The following is a 22,881-nucleotide window of genomic DNA, read 5'->3' as shown; positions in this document are numbered from 1 at the left end:
GGACAGATGCAGGGAATCCTATCCTCGGGGAAACCCAGGGAAACTGCTGAGCTTTGTCGTGCCACTTCCCTTGCAGGAAGTTAGCCTGGGGTGGAAAAAGTCAGTTCTAGTTCTCTGATCTTTAAGCTCTTCCTCCAGTTTGTCTGAATGCTTCTGTTAAACTAAGATTCAAGTGGTGACCCATTAAAGGGACAAAACCAATCAAAGGAAAAATCACAGGGCTGCAGACCCTCAGACGTGCTGATGTCCCATGGTAATTGAACTGGACCAGATCAGAGTGACCACAGCCAGAAGGCTGTGTCCTGGAAGAAGCCAGGATATGGTGACAAATGTTAGGAGGCACTGATGGTGGCCAGGAAATGAATTATGCTCAGGAATGGTGGTCTTCAACTTGCTTGCAATCTTCCCTTCGGTATTCAGAGCTGTGGGGAAATGTCACCCTACCTGCTGGGAAAGATGAGTTTCTAGTTCTGTCGAACATACTCCTGTTTTCAAGCATGTCTTGACCAGCTTCCCGGAGCAAGAAAAACATGGAAATGTGCTGCATGTAAGCACCTTGAGAAAACGTGCCTGGGAACTCAGGCCTAAAATAACAAATGACTTGACTCCACATATATTTGCAGCTTGTCAGAAATCAAGTCCACCCTCCCCCTTTACCTGGGTAAAAGAAGATATAGGCTACCCCTAAAAACCCTTTTCTTCGTCCAGTAGATGAGCCTGGAAAAACCATTACTGAACTTGGAGTCCTTTTTGGGCATCATGTTTATTGTTTCCTACACAAACTGGGCAGATGATGCTAAAAAAAGCCATGGCTAGGTTTAGCATGCAGTTTGTTAATACTGTCCCTTAAGAATAAACAACAAAGTGACTCCTACAGACTCTATCTTCCCTGTCCCTGATATTTCCACATGCTTTACATATGCTGTATTAAACCTAATACAGTTATTATTAAGGTATCAATGTATGCCCAATAAATGCATGTGGGGAGAGGCAGGAGGAACCAGTGAGCACTCTCTCAGGGTGGCCTGTGGGAAATGATGGGACAATTAAGGCATTATTAGGGATCTATGTATAGGATTCTCCGTAGGCCCCCACAACGGCTACAGTCAGCAACACCTGTGCAAGATAGCATGGAGAATAATGGAAAGGTAATATTTCTGAACCTTACAAGGCAGGCCAAACTCATTTAAAATGACAGCTGTCATTAATATAAACGTGTATTGCAGTGCCATGGGAGGGGGGTACTATTAAGTGCTGGAGAGGCAGGATCACCTGGAATACCGAACAATAGCAATATGTGGGCCCTGACCTTACTCTTCGCACAAAGGGACCGCCATGACACGTACCAGACTAAGGGTCACAAATGATCATCTAAAGAAATCCAAAGAAGAAAAGCTCCCAGGCAAAAGAATGAGCTTGGTGGTACCTGCCTAGTTGATGACCTTTTCCCTTTCTTTCCTTTTTTTTTTTTTAACTGTCCTTCAAGGGGGCTGAAAAGCAATTTTCATGCTATGGCTCTAAATATCGGTTTATCCCTCCGACAGGGTTCTGAGCGTGCCCAGTAGGGATGATTTAACACCACGCTGATGACTTGCAACAGAAGATCGTCATGTGAAAAGGTAAGTCTGCCGCAGCTAATGGGCTCCTGTTTCAAGGGATGCTGTGTGTACATTACCAGCGTACGGGGAAGGTGCAGAAAGGCCCAGGCAGCCATTAGGAATGGAGTGTTGTTGATGATGAAAAGGCACTTTACCGGTGAGGGAATGGTGGGAGAGAGAAGGCTTATCTGTCTTTTTGATTAGAAATGCATGCTTCCTTTCATCATCTGAGCTGAAAAATTGGCTTCTGCTCTTGGTTTATGAAACCATTTTTCTTTTTCCTTTCTTTCCAGGTTTGCAAACTGCTTAATAAATTAGTTACTGTGAGGTACATGGGTGCCACAATAACCTTAGAGGCTTTTCCCAAATGCATCCTTAATATTTTATAAGTATTTAAATAGATTTATTCAATTTGAGCTGGCTGATTTATTCAAGCTAGCATTCCGGCACAAAAAGGGGGTTCTATGCAGATTAAAGCTCATCAAAAAAATTTAAGATGTGCTGATGAAGTTTTTTTAGGAATTAGAGCAAAACTTTTGGATACAGCTAATTGAGCAAACAGGGTAAAGAAACCATCAGAAGCATAGAAGCTTGAAATGGAAGCTTCAGGCCTATGGTCACATAGGATGTTCTGAACCATTCATTCATTCATTCATTCATTCAACCAGCATGGTGGAGATGTTTGGGAACTGTGCTAAGCACTGGTGCCTTTCTGTCATTCTGTTAAATCCAGCTTTAAAAGAGCATAGGACCAAAACTTGCATCTATATAGCTCTCAACCCAAGGAAGACAGCAAAAGTCAGATCATCTTATATAAATTATTCTGAGCAGCGAATGAAAGGGTAACCCCCCTGTCTGAAAGGGAAAACAAGATTTTTGGCCCTAAAGGGTGGTTCTTATCTCCAGCATAAAGTGACTTGAGTCTCCTAGGAGTTGCTGTGCGGTGACTCCAATGTCAGCAGGTGCGGGGAGGCCAACCCCCGCCCTGTCATGCCTTGGGCCCCCATTAAACCCCATGCTGGAACTTCAATGCTTCCAAAGACCCCCCTGATCCCCTGATCACTCAAAGACTGCTGATAGTCCAAACAGTCTGTGAAAAGCTAAATTCTATTCTACCAGATAAAAAGGCAGACTTGGAGATTTATGTCAGGTCACAAAAGCTTCAGAGAAAGTAGTCAGAATTAAAGAGAACATAAATCATCTTTTCAAAATATATTTTTTCTTATATACCAGATTTCTACATGCAGAATATTCGTCAAGTATTAAATCTAAATAGTCAGACATCCAATCCTAAAGAGGATGAAATATGTTAGAAAGTACACAATGATCAGTTTCAAGCGGCATAACAGATAATGCCCCAGTGATGCTTTAGAGACTAGATGAACAATTAAGGTAATTATCCATACCAAAAACTATTTTATAGAAATGTGCTACAAAGAAAAGAATTACATCAGGGTCTAAATGATCAGAAAGCAGCAGCCACATGGGCAGTCTTTTGGAGGCCTTACCTTTTCTTTTCTCCACTATTATCTGTTTGACTAAGAGAGCTGAAAATTATACCATTTGTGTTAGAATCAAATGCAAATGGAATAATTGTCCCTTCTCTAATCAAAACACATTTGTGGATTGAAATACCACATGGGGCAATTTTCAGTTAATCATGGATGTTAATAAATATGACTCTAAGCTCATAAACAAACATTACTTTGGCTAATATAATATAGGAAATTATTGTTAAGCTTGATCAGACCTGTAACAAAAACTGAACTTTGCAGAAAGTCAGCCAATTAACCATCTGAAAATAGAGATGCAAACCAGCAGTAATGAAAGATTAGATTTAGCTAATATGCTTAGACAAATCATGCATTAGCACTAGGAAATATTTAAAGCTGCCTTTGCTGAAAATGGAAAATATTAAGTATTGTCAGAGTATTAGCTTCTTTAAAGAGTAAAACCCAGATGCTTAGTGATTGGAGATTTAAAAACTAGAAAATCAGGTTTACCAAAATCAAAGTTACCCAGAGCCTGAATTATATCCAAGCCTCTAGCAACAAATGGTGTTTTCAAATGAAATAGAAGGATTTAATACTCATTCTATTTCCATCACTGAGCTTATAAGCCAATTTGAGACTCCTTCCTTTAGTCTTCCCTAAGTGTAAAATATGTATTTATTTTGGTGAAAAAAATACCTAAGCGGCTATAAAAGTATTCCAGTCATCTGGAAGACCAGTTCTCGACTCAGTCCTGTAGAGGCACTAATCAAGGAAAAGCTGATGACATCACTTCCGGCCCCCTGCACTTCAAATAAAAACACTAAGCTTAAACCACAGATTGATATGTAAGCCAGAGCCCAAATACCTTCTTTCTACATTTACTCATTTCAAAATTATAATATGTTCCTCCAAGCTGACCTTTTCTCATTGACAGCAGTGGGAAAGCCTTCCACGTGCTTTCCACTCTGAAAAAGTCTGCTGTTGGGTCATTGTACACATGAAAGAGACTGCCCTGAAGAGGAAGCAATGTGAGGAGTCTTTTTCCCAGTTTTATTGAGAAATAATTAACATGCGTCACTGTATAAATTGAAGGCATACAGTATGGTGGTTTGATTTACATATATTGTGAAATGATTGCCATGGTAGGTTCAGCTAACGTCCATCTTCTCATATAGGCACAATAAAAAGAGAAGAAAGAAGAAAAGAAAAAAATTTTCTCCTTGGGATGAGAACTCTTAGGACTTACTCTCTTAATGATTTCCTGGATATTACACAGCAGTGTTATGGCTATAGTCATCATGTTGTCATTACATCCCTAGTACTTATTTATCTTATAGCTGGAAGTTTGTACATTTTGACCACCTTCCTCTAGTTCCCCCTCCTTTTACCCCCACCTCTGGTAACCACAAGTCTGTCTTTTTTTCTATGAGTTTGTTTCTGTTTTTGTTCTAGATTCCACATGTAAGTGAATTGTACAGTACATATCTTTCTTTATAATACTTATTTTACTTAGCAAATGCCTGCAGGAACTATCCATGTTGTCACAAATAGTAGGATTTCCTCATTTTTTATGGCTGAATAATATCCCATTATATATTCATGCATGTGTGTGCATGTATATATACCACAATTTATTTACCTACTCATCCATTAATAGTCACTTGGGTTGTTTCCATGTCTCGGCTATAGAAATACAGATATCTTTTTGGGTTTGGGTTTTCATTTCCTTTGGATACATTCCCAAAAGTGGGATTATGGGATCATATGATAGCTCTCTTTTTAATTTTTTATGAGGATCCTCCATACTGTTTTCCACAATGGCTGCACCAATTCACAGTCCCAACAATAGTGCACGATGGTTCTCTTCCCCACATCCTTGCCAGCATTTCTTATCTCTATCATGCTCATAGGTGTAAAGTGGTATCTTACTATGTTTTTAGTTTGCATTTCCCTGATGACTAGTGATGCTGAACATTTTTTTCATGTACCTGTTGGCTTTTTGTATATCTTCTTTGGAACAATGTCAATTTAGGTCTTTGCCCATTTTTATTTTTATTTTTTATTTCTTTAATTAATTAATTAATTTATTTATTTATTTTGAGAGAGATAGAGACAGCTTGAGTGGGGGAAGGGCAGAGAGACACAGAGCGAGAATCCCAACCAGGCTCTGCACTGTCAGCACAGAGCCCCCATGTGGGGCTTCAACTCACAAACCGAACCACGAAATCATGACCTGAGCTGAAACCAAGAGTCGGACACTTAACCACCTGAGCCACCCAGGCACCCCTGCCTATTTTTAAAAATTGAGTTATTTACCTTTTTGGCTATTGAGTTGTAGGAGTTATTTATATGTTTTGGATACTAACCCCTTATCAAATATCTGGTTTGCAAATATTTTTCCCATTCTGTAGGTTGCTTTTTCACTTTGTTGATGGTTTCCTTTGCTGTACAGAAGCTTTTTAGTTTGATGTGGTCCCACTTGTTTTTCATCTTGTTTCTTGTGCTGTAGGTATCATATCACAATATCATTACCAAGGTTCATGTCAAGGAGTATAATTGCTGTTTTCATCTAAGAGTTTTATGGTTTCAGGTCTTACATTTAAGTCTTTAATCCACTGTGAGTTAATTATTTTTGAGTGGTGTAAAATAGGAGTCCAGTTTCATTCTTTTACATGTGAACATTCAATTTTCCCAACACCATTTATTAAAGAGATTGTCTTTTCTCGTTGAGTATTCTTGACTCCCTTGTCAAATATTAGTTGACTATATATGCATAGGTTTATTTCTAGTCTCTCAATTCCATTCTCTTGGTCTATTTGTCTGTTTTTATGCCACTACCATGCTGTTTTGATGACTATAGGTTCATAATATAGCTTGAAATCAGGGAGTGTGGTGCCTCCTGCTTTGTTCTTCTTCTCCTGATTTGTTTCAGGATTTCTTTGGCTATCTCGTATCTTTGTGGTTTCATATAAATTTTAGGAGTGTTGTGTGTGCTTCTATAAAAAATGCATTAAAATCTTGATAGGGTTGAATCTATCGATGGCTTTTGGTAGTATGTCATTTTAACAATACTAATTCTTCCAATCCATGAATATGAGATACTTTCCCATTTATTTGTGCCTTCTTTCTTTTATCAGTGTCTTGTAGTTTTCAGTGTGGAGACCTTTCACTTCCTTGGTTAAATTTATTCCTAAGTATTTTATGTTTTTGATGCTATTGTAAATGAGGTCAATTTCTTTTTTTCCAGAAAATTCATTGTTAGTATATAGAAACACTACTGATTTTTGTATGTTAATTTTGTATTCTGAAACTTTACTGAATTCATTGATTAAATCTAACAGTTTTTTTAGTTGAATCTTTAGAATTCTTTGCATGTAAGTTATGTACTTTGCAAAGACAAACAATTTTACTTCTTACTTTCCAATACTGATACCTTTTATTTCTTTTTCTTGCGTTATTGCCCTAGCTAGGACTTCAAGTACTGTGTGGATTAGGGGTGGTAACAGTGGGTACCCTTGTCTTGTTTCTGATCTTAGAGGAAAAACTTTCAACCTTTCACCACTGAGTATGATGATAGCTGTCAGCTCATCACATGTGTCCTTCATTATGTTCAATATGTTCTTTCTCTGCCTAATTTGTTAAGAGTTTTTATTATGAATAGATGCTGAATTTTGTCAAATGCTTTTTCTGCATCTATTGAGATGATCATATGATTCTTTTTTAAATATTTCTAATGATTTATTTATTTATTTGTTTGTTTGTTTGTTTATTTATTTTGAGAGAGAGAGAGACAGTGGGGGAGGTAGAGAGGGAGACAGAGGATCTGAATCAGGCTCTGCACTGTAAGCGCAGAGCCTGATGCTGGCTGGGCTTGAACTCACAAACCATGAGATCATGACCTGAGATGAAGTTGGACACTCAACTGACTGAGCCACCCAGGCACCCCTCTTTTCTTTTGTTCTATTAATGTGATGTCTCGCATTAATTGATTTACATATATTGAACCATGCTTACATCCCAGAGATAAATCCCATTTGATCATGGTGAATGATCCTTTTAATATGTTGCTAAATTCAGTTTGCTGAATTGTTAAGAATGTTTACACTTAAAGGCGCTTGGGTGGCTCAGTCAGTTAAACATACAACTTCGGCTCAGGTCATGATCTCATGGTTCGTGAGTTTGAGCCACATGTCGGGTTCTGTGCTGACAGCTCAGAGCCTGGAGCCTGCTTCGATTTCTGTGATTTCCTCTCTCTCTGCTCCTCCCCTGCTCATGCATGTGCTCTTCTCTCTCTCAAAAATAAATAAACATTTAAAAAGATTTTTTTAATGTTTGCACCTATACTTATTAGGGATATTGGCCTATAGTTATCTTTTCTTGCAGTGTTATTTCTGATTTTGGTATCAGGATAATTCTGACCTCATAAAATGAGTTGAGAGTGTTGCATTTAGTGAAATGGAATATTGACATATAAGCTTTAAGGAGAAACAGCAATATTTTATCTGTTACAGATTTTTTTTTTTATTTCTGAGTCAATCTGTAGATCAATCTGTACATATCTGGGCAACTTAGTGAAGTACAAGTGTAAGATCATACTCTAAGCATATAAGAAATGCAAGGTTCCATCTGAATGATTCCAATAATAAAGGCAAAAATCAACACTTACTTTGAATTATTTAGGTAACTGTCACTCTTCTCCATTTGTACTAAAAATGTAGACCTAAGTCTAGAAAAGGAAAAGAAACCTGAGTGACAGACAGTGAGTTCCTCTAAGGGGGCCAATTTCAGTATGTGTGGAATCTTTCTACAATCTACCTTCTACTTTTTACAAAATTGCAATATTGTCAAATATGGCAATCAATACATATGGCTAGTGAGATTAATAATTGTGTCTACTTACAAAACACTATGTAATTGTCAGTCTTTGTATTTATGTTGATTTAACTGATTAAACTTTTGCAACAATTCTATAAGGTAGGTACTATTTTTAATCCTCATTTTTTAGATGAGAAACTGCAGGTTAGAGAGGATAAGACACTTATCCTGGTTAATGGTATAGTTGAGATTTGAACCCAGGCAGACTTAAGAACTGCTGGTGAGGATTAATGAAAGCATAACCTTTCAAACATATGCTATCAGTATTCTGAATTGCTTACATTAAAATATTCTGTGCAAACCAAAATTATAAAAGGTGCCCATTCTACGTGGTGTACAATAAAATAAGTATCCCTATTAAAAAATAGAATTTCTATTTTTTATCTTTAGGTTAACTACTTGTTGCTCTGTTTTCTCCATTATCAAGGAAATAGAGTAAAAGATATATTTATTGTGCTGTCGGTCTTTGACTGAATCCACTCATCCTTCTTCCTTACTGAAAACCAGACTAAATATTTCTGAATGTCTACATTTAAAATTTTCTAACATTAATGAATAAACTGTACCTGGAATACTCTAACAAGTTCCCCACATGTCAGCAGGCCTCACATTCTACTGATTTGATTGCACCCGTGCACTCATGGGCTGACCCTTTCTGGGTCCATCCATCCTTGGATATTTCTGACCATGTAAAATAGTGACTATTTTGAAAATCACTGCTGGAAGACCATCAAGAAGGCAATGAACTTACAAGACATAATATCTTAAAGTAACCTATAAATGAAATAGGTCAAGGATGAGGCACAGAAGTGGCTGGGAAAAAAAAAATCTACATTTGGTTTATACAACTTCAGCTCCCTGTCTGTTCACATTCCATATAAGGAATAGTAACTTTTCAAGCAAGCAGGCCTGGACATATTTCTTGGCCTTATAATTCTCACAGTTCTAGACATTCCAAGGTAGAGGGTCATTCAAACAAAGTTGTAATTTCTTGTGTATATTTATTTCCAAAGTATCTTATGCATAGTTTCCCAGTGAAATCACAGATGGAGGCTAGGGGAATGCTAGCTGGGCTATTTTTCAAGCACGTCTAGAAGGAACATTAAAAAAGTACTGCTCTTGGCCTTCTTAAGCAAAAGGGCCAGACTTGAGCTGGAATGCTACAGCAATAGCTTTCCCCACTGTGCAGTTCACTTGAACTGCAGCTTTTGACTTGAAGATCATTTAAGAAGAGAAGAGGGAGGAAAGATGTTCATGAGATTTAAAGAACAAACTTCCCTGTGGTCACTTAGGAGAATGACATACATAACACACATGCCAGACTGGTGGGGCAGTTATAACAGAGTCCAACAAGAATATTCTGAGAGGCCAGCCATCAACATTCAAGTGTCTCCTCCATATCCCAACCACTCACCAGCAGAGCATCCCTGAGTGTAGAACTTACCGCCATAGTTCTTTGAATGCCTCATCAGTGAAAGAAGTTAGACAGACCCAAGATGGCAGCAGGTTCTCCTTAGAGCTAGTCACTACTGAAAATTAGAGGTTAAGTTTTTAGTAGTTTTTTTCACTGTACTTAAAAATAACCAAATGGTGTATTTTTTACATCTTTAGGTGAAATTTAAAAGGCAAGACACCTAATAAAATGAAGAAGTTTTGAAAATCTGCACAGATCCAGCAATGATCATTTTTAACTCCCAGACAATAAGAATAGTTTAGTACAAAGACTAAATTATTTAAGGAAAAAGTAGTTTACTCTCTATTCATTCAACAAATATTTATTGTTATCCATTCATTTAGCCCTTATTGAGCAGACATTCTTTTTTTATAAATGTTTATTTATTTATTTTTGAGAGAGCAAGTAGGGGATGGGGAGGGGGAGAGGGAGAGGGAGAAAGAGAACCCCAAGCAGGCTCTGCACTGCCAGTGCGAAGCCTGACATGGGGTTCAATCTCATCAACCATGAGATCATGACCTGAGCCAAAACCAGGAGTCAGAGGCTTAAGTGACTGAGCCACCCAAGTGCCATGAGAAGACATTCCTGTAGGCACTTGGGATATATCAGTGAACAAGATGTTGATACATGCCCTCCTGTATCTTACATCTTCATGGTGAGAGAAATTCAATAAACAATAAAAACAATAAATTAGAAATTTTTCCTATAAGTTAAAGCATGTTAAATGTTAAGGAAGATAGAGAAAATTGAATAGACTGAGGGGATCAGGAGTTTGGGAGTTGGGGACAGCATAGGTTGCCCTCTTAAATACAGTGGCCAGAGTAAACCTCATTGAGAAGGTGAAGGACAGTTACGCAAATACTTCTAGGTGAGGGATTGAGCTATATGTAGATATGTGAGGAAGAGCCTAGAGTTCAAGGAACAGCAGGTATCTGTAAAAACTGTGGCTCTTTGCCCCAAAAGGCACTAGAGGCTATTGCGGGGATTTGCCCAGAAGAGAGCTGTGACCAACTATGTTTCTAAATTAAGAAACTATATTCCATGAAGGTTTCCTCAGACAATTAAGATATGTATGTATGTAAGTACGGTCTCTTATTTCTTTTTTTTTTTAATGTTTATTAATTTTTGAGTGAGTGAGAGAGAGACAGAGAGCACCAGCAGGGGAGGAGCAGAGAGAGAGGGAGACACAGAATCTGAAGCAGGCTCCAGGCTCTGAGTTGTCAGCACAGAGCCCATCGCAGGGCTTAAACCCATGAACCACTGGATGATGACCTGAGCCAAAGTCAAACGTTTAACCGACTGAGCCACCCGGGCGCCCCCAGTCTCTTATTTCTTAAAAAATGCTACCAAATCACCATCAGACACCGAGTGTTAGTTCTCTAGTTGGGAAAATAGAACAGTGTTGCTCTAAATTTATTTACCCATTAATCTTAAAGCCTAATCAGGCATTTGCAGAATTAGATTCTACTGGTATTTATTAAACTGTCTACTTCGGTGCTAGAAAATGTGCCCATCATAACTGGGAATAAAGGATACCAAGGGAAGAAGGGTATAAAATACACTTTGTCTCTTAATCTCCCTCAAGTTCAGGCTTCTCATCTGCAAAACAAAAGATTAGCTTCTATTTCTGGAAGTTTAGTGAGGATTAAAAGTGAAACACCTGGAATGGCGTGGGGCACGCATGTTGTAGTTAGTCACTTAACAAACACTGTGTGTCTCTCACTAAAATCAACGAAAGATGTTATTGTTTTAAAATTAAAGTAAGATGAAGTGTACGGGGTACCAACTTTGCTATTGGAGAAGTTAAGTGACATCCATGTACTTGCAAAACAGAATTTTAGAAGATGTTCAGAAAGAAGTTTGAAATGGGCTTGGAATATTTGGAACCTTTGTGCAGTCAGAAATTAAAGTCAGCCAAAGTGCACTGAGAGTGCAGGATTTTGTATGAAATTCCCAACAAGAAATTGTAGTACAGCTCTAATGCATAAATACTATATACAACACTCACTAAAACCTGCATGTGGCAAATGAAGACAAAATAGACAATGACTTAAAAGAAAACTGTGCTCTTTTATCACATTTTTGAGAAACTGTTCTTTTTTTATTTTTTAAAAATTTTTGTAAATGTTTGTTTATTTTTGAGAGAGACAGAACATGAGCAAGGGAGGGGCAGAGAGAGAGGGAGACACAGAATCTGAAGCAGCCTCTAGACTCTGAGCCATCAGCACAGAGCCCTACAGGGAGCTCAAACTCACAAACCTCAAGATCATGACCTGAGCCAAAGTCAGATGCTTAACCAACTGAGCCACCCAGGCACCCCTGAAACTATCCTTAATTATATTAGACAGAGACTACAGAGAACATAACCTGGTGTTGAAATGCTTAAATGTACCCACTTACTTCTGCTGTTGACTTTGATCAAACTTCTTATCCTACTGGGATTTGGGATGGAGAACAATCTAACACACATGGAAAACAGAGATATTTGGGTGCAAAGGATCCCCAAACTTGCTGCCGCCATCTGCAAGTAAGTTCAGCATGGAGATTGCTGAGAGAGACTTTAGATCATGTGCCCTTGATCCTCAAAGTTCAGCCAATGGCCAGTCAGAGACTTACCCTTGAAAGACAGGACTAGGCAATATAGTATGCGCTTGGCCAAAATACAGTCCACTTTCTGCTGCTCCACCCACCACGCCACCTCTGACCTCATACCCTTATGTTGCAAGGGCTGCAGGATCCAAGATAAGACTGTGGTTTAGAAGGATCTACAGAAGACTACTTTGCCTGAAAGCAAGGATCCAGTGGGTCCTGGAGGCAACATAGCTATGATACCCAATGAGCTGGGAGTTCATTTAGCAACACACACAATTCCCTTTATTTGATGTACTTTCAGCATTGCTTATGAGCTATATCCTACTTAGGAGTATGAACTCTCCAGTTATTTGCCTTACATTATGAATCATTTATCTAGTCAATCTAATATTCTTCCCTTATGCATCTTAATACCTCAATTAACTATTATGAGTCATTTGTTATTTGTATACCAGAAAACTGCTTTCCAAGTTATTACTTATTGGTCATAATCAATTAGGGAAGTTTTTAGAGTACGGTTGTCTTATATAAATACACTGGTAAAGTTCAGCTCCTATGATTTCTGACAATTAAATTGTTCTGTCACTTGGGGACTCTCATTAATCTCAACTTGTCATCCTTGTTTATGCAGGTTATAATGGGCTATGTGTGTAAGTGAAATGAGACGCTAAAAGGCTTTGGCTTTTTAACTCTTTGATGAAAGTAAAATTGAAATAGTTTCTTAAAATGGTGACTTTGCTTTGTACAGTCTGAAGGAGCTGTATTCGAAACAGTGGCCCATCAATTCCACCATAACCCACAGTGATCTTTATGTAGATTTGTGATTAAGTGTCTAGAAAAAGATGAACTGGCTCCTGGCCATGGATTCTTGATATTTGTATACCCGGAAAAGGAAATCACAGAGAAAAAAAGTCAAATTGTGTCACTCTTCATCTTTACTGGTCAACTTATAAAAAAGCTCTGGATAGAACTATAATATATGTGAGTAAAAAGGAAGAATCATCATAGTGGTCAGAAAGGTCCTGGGGAAAAATTTAGATGTCAAGTGCCATTGACGATGATTTGATCCATGGCAGGGATTTAAATGCAAGGAGTTGTGGTGAGACTACTACAGGATTAGTATTAAGATGTAATTTATTGGGCATCATTATTTATGATGTAAAATATGCAAACAGTGCATTAATTAAATGCAGGTGTCCCTACCTTTAGCAAAACCTCTGACAATAATTAAATTATACAAAGTGACCCAAGTCAACAGATTAGAAATCTGAACAGAAATCTAAGAGCTTTAATAAAGTCATAAATCACTATAAAGGAAATGGTAGGTATGATTACATTGAGAGTGAGTCTGAAAAGAATGTATAATAATAGAGCTGATGAAAAAAGGATCTGAAATAGAACTGTAAGGAACACGGGGAGTTCATATGCCTAGATGAAGCTACTAATCAGAAACTGGTTTGAGAAATAAAAATTTGGCAAAAGATACTTTAAAAAAAGAGTCCGGGTTCACCACTTTTGACTTCCCAAGAAAATTTAATGGTCTCATATTTGTTGAGCCTCATCACTCTGTGATGTTAAGCATGGTGGAAAGCATTCTTTGAAAAAAGCTTTAGTAACTCTGAGTCTCCTGTCTAGCGTAATACCTTAGAACCCATTCCTGAAGAATGAAAAAATCAGTCATGAAAGAACTTTACTTCCAGGATTGGAATAGAATCACTACTTAGCATCAGACATCCTTTATTATGATTCTGTGATTCCATTTTTACCATTCTGTTCTCTCCTATACACAATGCCACTGGTGCCTTTCCTGTATAAATATAGCTGTCCTTGATGGAACACTTCTTATGTGCCAAGCACTGTACTGCATTCTCAATTATCTGCACAAAAGCCCGAGAAAGTAGTTATACTTATTATACCCTTTTAATAGACAGATAGGAAGTTTCAGTAACTTGCTGAAGGTTAAGTCCAAGGATGTAAACCAAATCTGCCTGCTTCTGACCCCAGTCCTTGAGAGCAAGGACTGAATCTCGTTTACTTTTAATTCCCTCATAATGCATAACACAAAGTAGTTATCGATAATATCAGTGGAAGACAGTGAAAGAAGGAGACAGGTATGAAGAAGAAGTTTCTTAACTCAATAATTTACTGTACCAATCTAGCATAGGAGGCCATATGATAAGGAAATGCTATGAAATACCAGTTAGGAGGCATGGTGGCTTATCCAACGCTACTGCTGGTGTGTTATTACACAAATAATTTAGTTTATTTCAGCCTCCATTCCTTGTCTATAAAACAAGGAGTTGGCCCAAGTGATCGTTCTGCTCCCTTGAAGCCCTCACATTCTCTGATTTTATGTTTCAAAAAAAATTATAAATTTCTGATTTATGTTTTATGTTTCAAAGATGTTTCTTTACAGCCCCACCAGTCGCCATGATAAACCTGTCTTGTATTAAAACCCCGCCCATGTACCAACCACTTTGTATACATTATCTTCTGTGATCCTCATAACAACTCTGTGAGGATAGTATTATCATTCTCATTCAGCAGAGAAAGTGAAGCTTAGCAGGTTTACAAGCTCAAGGTCATGCAGTCAGTGAGTAGAAGTAAGGCAACCCTGATCTCATACATTTAGAAATTTACAAGTCTACCAGAACTTGAGAACTGTTGAAACTCTTACTAAATGGCTTCTTAGAAAGCACAAAATACTATCCTATGACCCTGAAAAGTTTCCAATGTGATTTCCTCAATCAACAGGGGTCTGGGACTTGAGAAGATGAAACAATCATTGAGATGTGATTTTTGGAATTGCCACATTCACAGCCATGACTGCGTCTCTAACCCTGGGCGAACATCTCACAAAAACATCAGATCACTGCAAACCTGTCAACACTTGGCCGTCTCCACCATCTCTCCCAAGGCCAGGCCCCAAGAGCACTTTCTGTCTGTACTACTCGGTCGTCACTTAATCACACACTCCCCCATCTAGCCTGTTGCTTCATGTGCCTTACTCTTGCCTTGCCAACACAAATACTAGTTCCTTAAGGACAGAAACTGAGCTTTGTATTTCTTTCCAGCCTCACAGTATCTACAGCAGAGTTGAACCCATTAAGTGATCCTCCCTTTCATTCAACTTATTCATCACATTTTCAGCAGGGGATCAATCAATGTGCTCTTTCTCTGCCCCAGTTCTTGTGTCCTAAAAGCACTAGCTACGTTCAACTGTTACTCGACTACAAACCACCCTGAAGTGTCTTCAGAACCACACTGTGATGCTGATCCTGACATTTGACTGCCAAAAGTGATCTGGTGCCAAGGTGAAGAATGTTAGCAGAGATGCCTTCTGCCTTCCAGGGAGGGGTTTGATTCTTGTAGAGGGCTTCAGGTGATAGTTCTCTATAAGTCCAAGGATGGTAAGTTTAAAATCAGGCCCAAGATAGAGGGAGAATAATAGAATCTCCAAGACCCCAGGGAATCCTACCAGCCCCTTCTCTGCCAGCTATGCTTGCCTGTCCTGCTGCTATCAAAGCTGAGACCATTGACTTGAGATTCCTTCTACTCAGCAATATGGATGATATGGACACCTGATTTCTGGTTCAACAAATACTGCACTGCAGAAAACCCTTCAGAAAACTCATGATGGCAGAATCCAAATTTTTCAAAACATATCATCCTGAAAGCATCTCTCTGAGTATAGAGCAAATGGGGCTTGGGTAAAAGGTCTTGATATCCATGTGAGGACCACGGACTTTGCAAATCAAAAGAGCAAGGTCTTAATCATTGGCCCTCAAACTCCCCCATCTTTGTAGGAGCTACCATATGGGATGATGTGGTTCGCTCCTTCCAAAAACACACTGCAATATGACATTACACAACTGTCACTCTGGGCAAAGTTATTTGAGTTCAGTAACAAAATTCAAAGATAGTTTAAAGATATACCCTAGAGTATTAGAAACATTTTCTCCCACACATCTGGAAAGTTGAAGTGCAAAATATTAAGGTCTACAATGGAAATTGGAAGATAATTTGCATTTTTGTTCATCAAAGAAGTAGATGTAAACTGAAAACAGGAAAATAATAGAGGAACCAAGAACACTCAGTAAAAATAGTTACTACATGCTAATACATACTGTGAGCCAAGCTCTTGATAATTTTTTTTCATTTAATTGTCACAAAGACCCTGTGAAGTAGAATCTATCCCCATTTTGTAACTGAGACTTAAAGCTTCAGACACCCCTAGTAATAATATAGTTACTAAATGCTAGCACAGATATTCAAATCCAGATCTGACCAACTCCAAGGCCAGGTTGTTAATCACCAAAATTTAGTTTATTTGTCTATCCTGGCAGATGATTGGGCATTCAGGGCTGGTCTTAGAGTTTGGTGTGTATGATTAATGAAATTGGAAGGATAAGGGACAATTGCCAGCTTCCCTAGATTCCTTCCTTCCATATGGCCCTGCTGAGCAGGTGCAGTGGGTCCCCTTAGGTTTGCTAGTTAAGGGACAGTACATCAAATAAGGCTAGAGTCAAAGGCGAGGGTAGAAGTGCTGACTTTAAACATGTTCTTTGAAAGTGCTGTTATTTGAAAAAGCTGTACAGTGTCAGAGCTGAGCAGGGATCCAGCTGTGAATAGCACTCTGCAGAGTGTTGATAGAATCTGGGCTGTCCAGCTGTGAAGGGCCCGGAAGTGCTTGAAGAGGTGACAAGCACCGAGCCCTCCCCCAGCCCTCCCCAACAGCTGTGGCCATTAACAACAGAAGCTACAGAGACTCACTGCAGCCAAAAGCCACAACACTACACTCTCAGCCTTACGCCTTGTCACCTTGTCGGGAGCCTTAAGGCACCTCCACCAATCACAATAGACAAAAAAAATGAAATAACAGCTACCCCAAGGTACAACAATGGCTCTGACATTGGACCACAATAATGGCCTAACTCCATGAGGAGTATCGGAGAGGTCAAACCAGAGAAATCTTTCCTTGGGCTCTTGCCAGCTCCCCTACCTTGGTCAATGAGTAGAAAGTGAAAATGGGGTATGGTTGGCTTGTCATCCAGAGATTATGTAGAAAGTGACAACAATGTGATATAGCGGAATCAGCAGGGGCTTTGGAGTCGGGGACCTAGGTTCAAATCCTGATGCTTCTGTGTACTAGTTATGCAACTTTTATGAATTAAATAAGCCCATCAAGCCTATCTTTTCTCATCTTTAAAGAGAGTAATAGTAATTTCCTTTTAGAATTACAGAAAATCCTGAGATAAAATATAAATCTCTATATATAGTGGATTTCTAAAAATATTCATTTTCTTTCCTTTTCCCATACATTCACAGAGGGGTAAAAATAGCAATTTTCTGCTAAGAAATCTCATGGGATGCAAAGCCTAGAAATACCAGGTGAAAAAGTAAGGCACTTATGGAGACCTTGAAGTGTAACATAGATTGCCAGTGGAAATGTTACTGGGGGAAATGAGTGGGTTACATAAAGGAATGTGTTAAAGTGCTCAGAACTTCCCTTTCCAGTTTTGATTATTTTGGATTCCTAGAATGGTTTAGGCATCTGTGGGCAATGTCATGAATACAGTGAGTACTTCCAACACTAGCAACATCTGAATCAGTATTTTTGCCCCCAATGGGAAACTATATTCAACACTGTCAAATGCAGAAGTTTGCATGTAAACAAAAATGTTTAGAAACTGTGACCTCATCTTTACCTATAAAGGCTCTACCATCTTTCAAGTTCACAATCTGTTACCATGTACTCTATCAATATCTCTGTTCCAGAAAATGCAACATAAACTGGTTTAAGCTAAAAAAAAATATGTAGAGTTCAGGTAGCTCATAAATGTAGGGTTCAGGCAGTTCAGGGGTCCAGTTCAGTTTCAGTTCCAGATTGATACAGACCTCAAATGAGGTCAGCAGGATCCAACTCTCTACTGGGCTTCTCTGTACTCACTACACTTGAGGATCTCCATAGTGGCCCACAGCACCTGCAGGCTCCCTTTGTCAAAAAAGTTCAGTCCAACAAAAGAGAGAAATTGCCTCTGGGATGGCACACACGCACATGTGTGTACACACACACACACACACACAACATTTGATGCCCAGATTGGTGTTTTATGTGTGTGGGCAAATCCAACTATAGCCAGGTGAGTAGACTTTGAGCATTAGCCTGGCATGTGAGGCCCTGGGAATAAAGTCAATTGGAACATTGACTAAGAATAAAGAGGCATGGTAGTCCCAAAGCAAATTAGGTTATGGTTGTCACACAAAAGTAATGTAGATATTCCATAGAAAAATCAACCAACATCCACTATTACACTCTAGCCCCACAGAACAATGGTCTTCATGTCCTTTACACATTTACTAACTTCTTTTGTGCCACTCACATAGTACTTATCATATGCAACCTTGTATCTTAGGTTAATGATCAGTGCCTTGAGGGCAGAGGCTATTTTAAGTGTGTCTCCATCAATATCGTCTTTCACAGTGCTTTGCCCACAGTGAATAAATTAAGGGAATTTAATAGAAATTAATGAATTTAACATACATAAACATTGAAAGTGAATAATTGAAGTCAAAAGTTGAAATAGTTGACCTGTAGAAGAGATTAAGAGAAACAATGTTAGAATTATATGGTATCTGGGGGTGTGGAAGAAAAGGAAATCAGAGGCCCTTTATTCAAAAATTGCTGTAAGAAATCCCCAATTCCTTAAGGAATTTATTAAAGAGATTGAGAGGGCATATTGCTCAAAAACACTAAATATTCTCTGTGGGAAAGTAACTTCAACTTTCCAAGTCAAACCACCAAGATAAATAATTAAAGGAAAATATTCCAAAAGGTAGACAGGTGAATTAATCAAAATGGGGAGGATAGATAGGAGACAAAGGCTCTGGAAAGAAGAAGAAGAAGGAGAAGGAGAAGGAGAAGGAGAAGGAGAAGGAGGAGAAGGAGAAGGAGGGGAAGGGGAAGGGGAAGGGGAAGGAGAAGAAGGAGAAGGAGAAGGGTAAGAACACAGTTTTCAGTACTCTACCAAGAATTTGGGAGAAAATTTTCAAATACGAAAGAGAAATTCCCTATCAAAATTACACAAAAAGTCTGTAGGATTAAATCTGGTCACCATCAAATCCCATCTGGAGAAAGTCTTCATAGCTATAAGACAGAAATTTGATTAAGTCTCTTACATACAACCACACTGGTTTTAAATTAACCTCTGGGCTACGGGGTCATGGAGTATAGATGACTTGTTTTATTAACTATCACCAATTTTACCTTGCCGGGACTTCACAGAACACAAGCAGGTTTAAGAAGTTTGTTATAACTCCATTGCTGAGAAAGGTATTTCAACTGAGGATCTCCTTTTAGGAAAAGAAGTTAAATGTGTCTTGGGTGAGGAGAACTTCTGGCAAAATAGAAGAGACAGAAAATTATGACCAGTGGGCCAAATTCAGCTGTTTTTGTAAAGTTTTATTGACATGCATCCATGTCCCTTTGCTTAGTATTATCTAATGGCTGCTTTCTGTTCCTGTAAGAGCAAAGTTGAGAAGTTCGCATGGATCATATGGTCCAAAAAGCTTAAAATAGTCATCATCTAGACATTTACAGAAAGAATTTACTGACCTCTGCCATAGAAAAGAGAGCATCTCAGCCCATATAAACCAAGGGTGGCTTTTCTACCTGTTCTTAAAGAATCAGGCATATTAATGGCAAGATGGCAGCAAGATGGTTTCTCAGCATTAGTAAGGACTCAGGCACTGTGAGTAGGGAAAGCAAAGGAGATGGAGACAAAGCAGCATTTCTGGTTGCTGGGTAGAAGGCTCACTGAGAAACCAACAGGGAGCAAGATGTGAGAGGGGCTAGCCCTCCATAGAGAGAAAGAGAGAGAGGGAAGCAATTAGCAGAAAAGCATCCAGTGCCTTTGTCTGCCTCAAAGTGTTTCTCTTGCCTGCTACTGCTGCACATTTGAATGTTTTATTTCTTCGACCCTCTGAGCATTACCAAACAGTTATTATCTGAGCTTCTAACAAACAATTATTCCAGCTCCTAATTTATATTTCAATCATTTTAACTACTGATCTTATGATCACATCCAGGCTCTGATCACATTAGTGTCTATTAACTATGCAGCAACCAATAAAATCTGCATGAGAGACTTATTCCATATATACTCCCTTAGCACAATTTATTAAAATAATGTAGACTATTAACGTTTAAACTAAATGTAATATATATATTTAATATAAAAATTCTCATTACTGTGATTAATAAAATTTTTAGTGTAAGCTGATATTTAGTTAGAGAAAATGAACAAGTTAAGCCAACTGAACTATTTCAGTTACATTAATTTAATTAAATATGACTTTTACATTATGTAGGATTAGGTGCAGACCACTGATAATTCTAACATATTTAAAGAACCAAAAAGGTAGAATTCCCTTATCAAAGTTACAATCGAATCACCAAAGGTTGTTTTAGATAAAGCATGTTAACTTCTCTCACTAAACCCCCTCACTTTTCCAGATATGCTCTCAGGAATTACAGAAGTTGAAAAGTAATGCAGTAATACTACACTGTCTTCCTCCTTAAAAAGTCTCATTGTTTGGGTTTTTCCTGTGGAACTGCACCAGGACCGTGTGTGTGTGTGTGTGTGTGTGTGTGTAGGGGAGAGAGAGAGACAAAAGCAGACACAGAGACAGGAACAGATCTCATGCTGGTTCTTTGAATTGTCTCTGTTTATATAGAAACATTTCCCAAAATGATTTCTGGAGGTATGTGCTGGTTAGACTCCACTTTACTCCTTGTGGGCTGTTCCATGTGGAACTACCCTGACCTGGGTTAATATAACTGCCCTGATACTTCCTAACTTTGCAAACAAGGAAATGACAACTTCAGCCCAGTTTTTCCGTTAGTAAAATGGGACTAAGAGGTGGTGAGGATTAAGTGAGATGGGTAGAAAACACCTAGCTTCTAATTGCTGCCACTCAGCAGAAAGCTGAGTGTCTTTCTGCTGCCTCAGAAAATGTTATGTTTGATTACTTCAAGCATAATTTCATGACCAGTGTGGCTGAATTATCTTCTTCATTCCAGAAATCTTTCCTAGATTGCCATGGCCATGAATCCATATTGTTGCTCTTTTCTGCACTCTTTATCTCCATCTTTTTCTGCTTTGTCTTCTGTGTTGGTGACATTTCACTGACACCCAAGTTGTCCCCTCATCATCCAGGGCTGAAAGGTGGAAGAGGAGAATAGGTAGAGCACTAACCTAGGACTCCAGAAGATCTATGTTTGAGTCCCAGTGTGCTTGCTACATGGCCTTGGGTAAGTACTTGGTCTTTTCAAGTCTCAATTTCCAATCCTGCTAAATGGATGTGGCCAACAATAATACCTAATTACAAAGCCATTGTGCATACTGAATTATTTCAGGTGAAGTGCTTTGAATAGTGCCTGGCCCATATTATGAGCTCAACAATAATACCGTCAATAATATTGGGGACAGTGATTTTTTAAACAAAATCACTGCTCTTCTGGAGGCCGGGTCATGCATTGGTACTAAGTTCAGAACTTGAGGAGACCCAGAAACATTTCTGTATCTATCATATTATCAGGAACTGTGAAGATCCAATTCTCTAGAAGGAAGAGAGGACTTTTTCCATATTATCCATCCTAAGGTATATGATGCCCCATCCTTTGGCTCCAGAGGTTTATTTTATTGCTTGATAATGACAGAAGCATCCAGCATAGCTAGATATACATTCGCTTTGAGAGAGCAAAATAAAAGCATAAAGGAGAAAACCTGTCCCTAAAATCTCCCACAATTGTAAATGCACCAAGAGCACTGATGTATGATGGTTTGGTTTCACACCCAAAGTTTCATACTCCTGCCTCTGCTGCTAAGGGACAAGGATGATGTGAAAACAAAATGCTGACTTTCAGGCTTAAGATCCGTACTCATTATTGTAATTCTAAAACCAGGAGGAGAACCAGAACCCAGGCTGAATTATCACCCAATCTCCTTAATAAATGTGGACAGGGAAATCTCAAGAAAGTTGCTGGCTAATAGGCTGGAACAGATATTCCTACACCAAATCCATCCCAATCAGGTAGATTTATTTGGAAAGGACAGTCAGGCAATAATAGGAAGCAATTATTAAATGCAGTGCAGTGAACTTCTGGAGACAGGGAAGAGCCCACGGCTGTCATTTCATCCTTCATCCTTCTCTGAAGGCCTTTGATCACCTAGCCACTCTGTCCCTCCCCTTCATTCGGCAATAATTTGGACTGAAGGTGGCATTGTTCAGGTGGAGCTCTTAGGACTAACGAGTCCTCCCATCCTCTTCTGTAACAAACTAGTTAATGGGACTTGTGTCATCACCTTTGCCAATTCCCCTGCCCCATTACCTTATTTTATTTCAAAGTTATGTTAGAAAAAGTTCTTCTGTCGATAAGCCCACCAATTCTAGGAATCCTTCTTTTTTTTTGGCAATTCCAATATAAGTTGCTTAGGGGCTTATGACATGGATTATGTTGCCAGACTCCCTGATTTGAATTCTGGACCCAACAAATATTAGCTGGGCAATAAAACAAACTTTCTGTCCTCAGAGTCCCCATCTGTTAAATGCAGATAATGTAATACAAACTTCAGTGGGGTGTTGTACAAATTCAGTTAGTTGACAAGAGTTAAGGGCAAGTTAGTTAAGCTAACACCTTTCACATCGCAAGTGCTCATTAAATTTTTGCAATCTCTGTCATCAGTGTCACCAATACATAATTATCATTATTCTGGGAGTTATCCTTTGCATCTGAGACCCCATAGTTCTTTGAATTTGGGATCAGGTAGCATTTAAAATCTTCTTAGGAAGACTTACAACATGGGAT

At 38.7% G+C, this 22,881-nt stretch overlaps 1 long non-coding RNA gene across 1 annotated transcript in view; it reads left to right on the top strand.

The window, feature by feature from the left end:
* The window catches only part of LOC123580876, a 599,338-nt gene that overhangs the window by 465,547 nt on the left and 110,910 nt on the right, over positions 1-22,881 (top strand). The window contains exon 6 of the long non-coding RNA XR_006703511.1: positions 1,545-1,619. This is a non-coding gene — a long non-coding RNA (uncharacterized LOC123580876). The remainder of the gene's footprint in view (positions 1-1,544; positions 1,620-22,881) is intronic.

Source organism: Leopardus geoffroyi, chromosome A3 (assembly GCF_018350155.1).
Source record: "Leopardus geoffroyi isolate Oge1 chromosome A3, O.geoffroyi_Oge1_pat1.0, whole genome shotgun sequence".
NCBI lineage: Eukaryota > Metazoa > Chordata > Mammalia > Carnivora > Felidae > Leopardus > Leopardus geoffroyi.
This window is presented reverse-complemented; position numbering and strand designations above follow the sequence as displayed.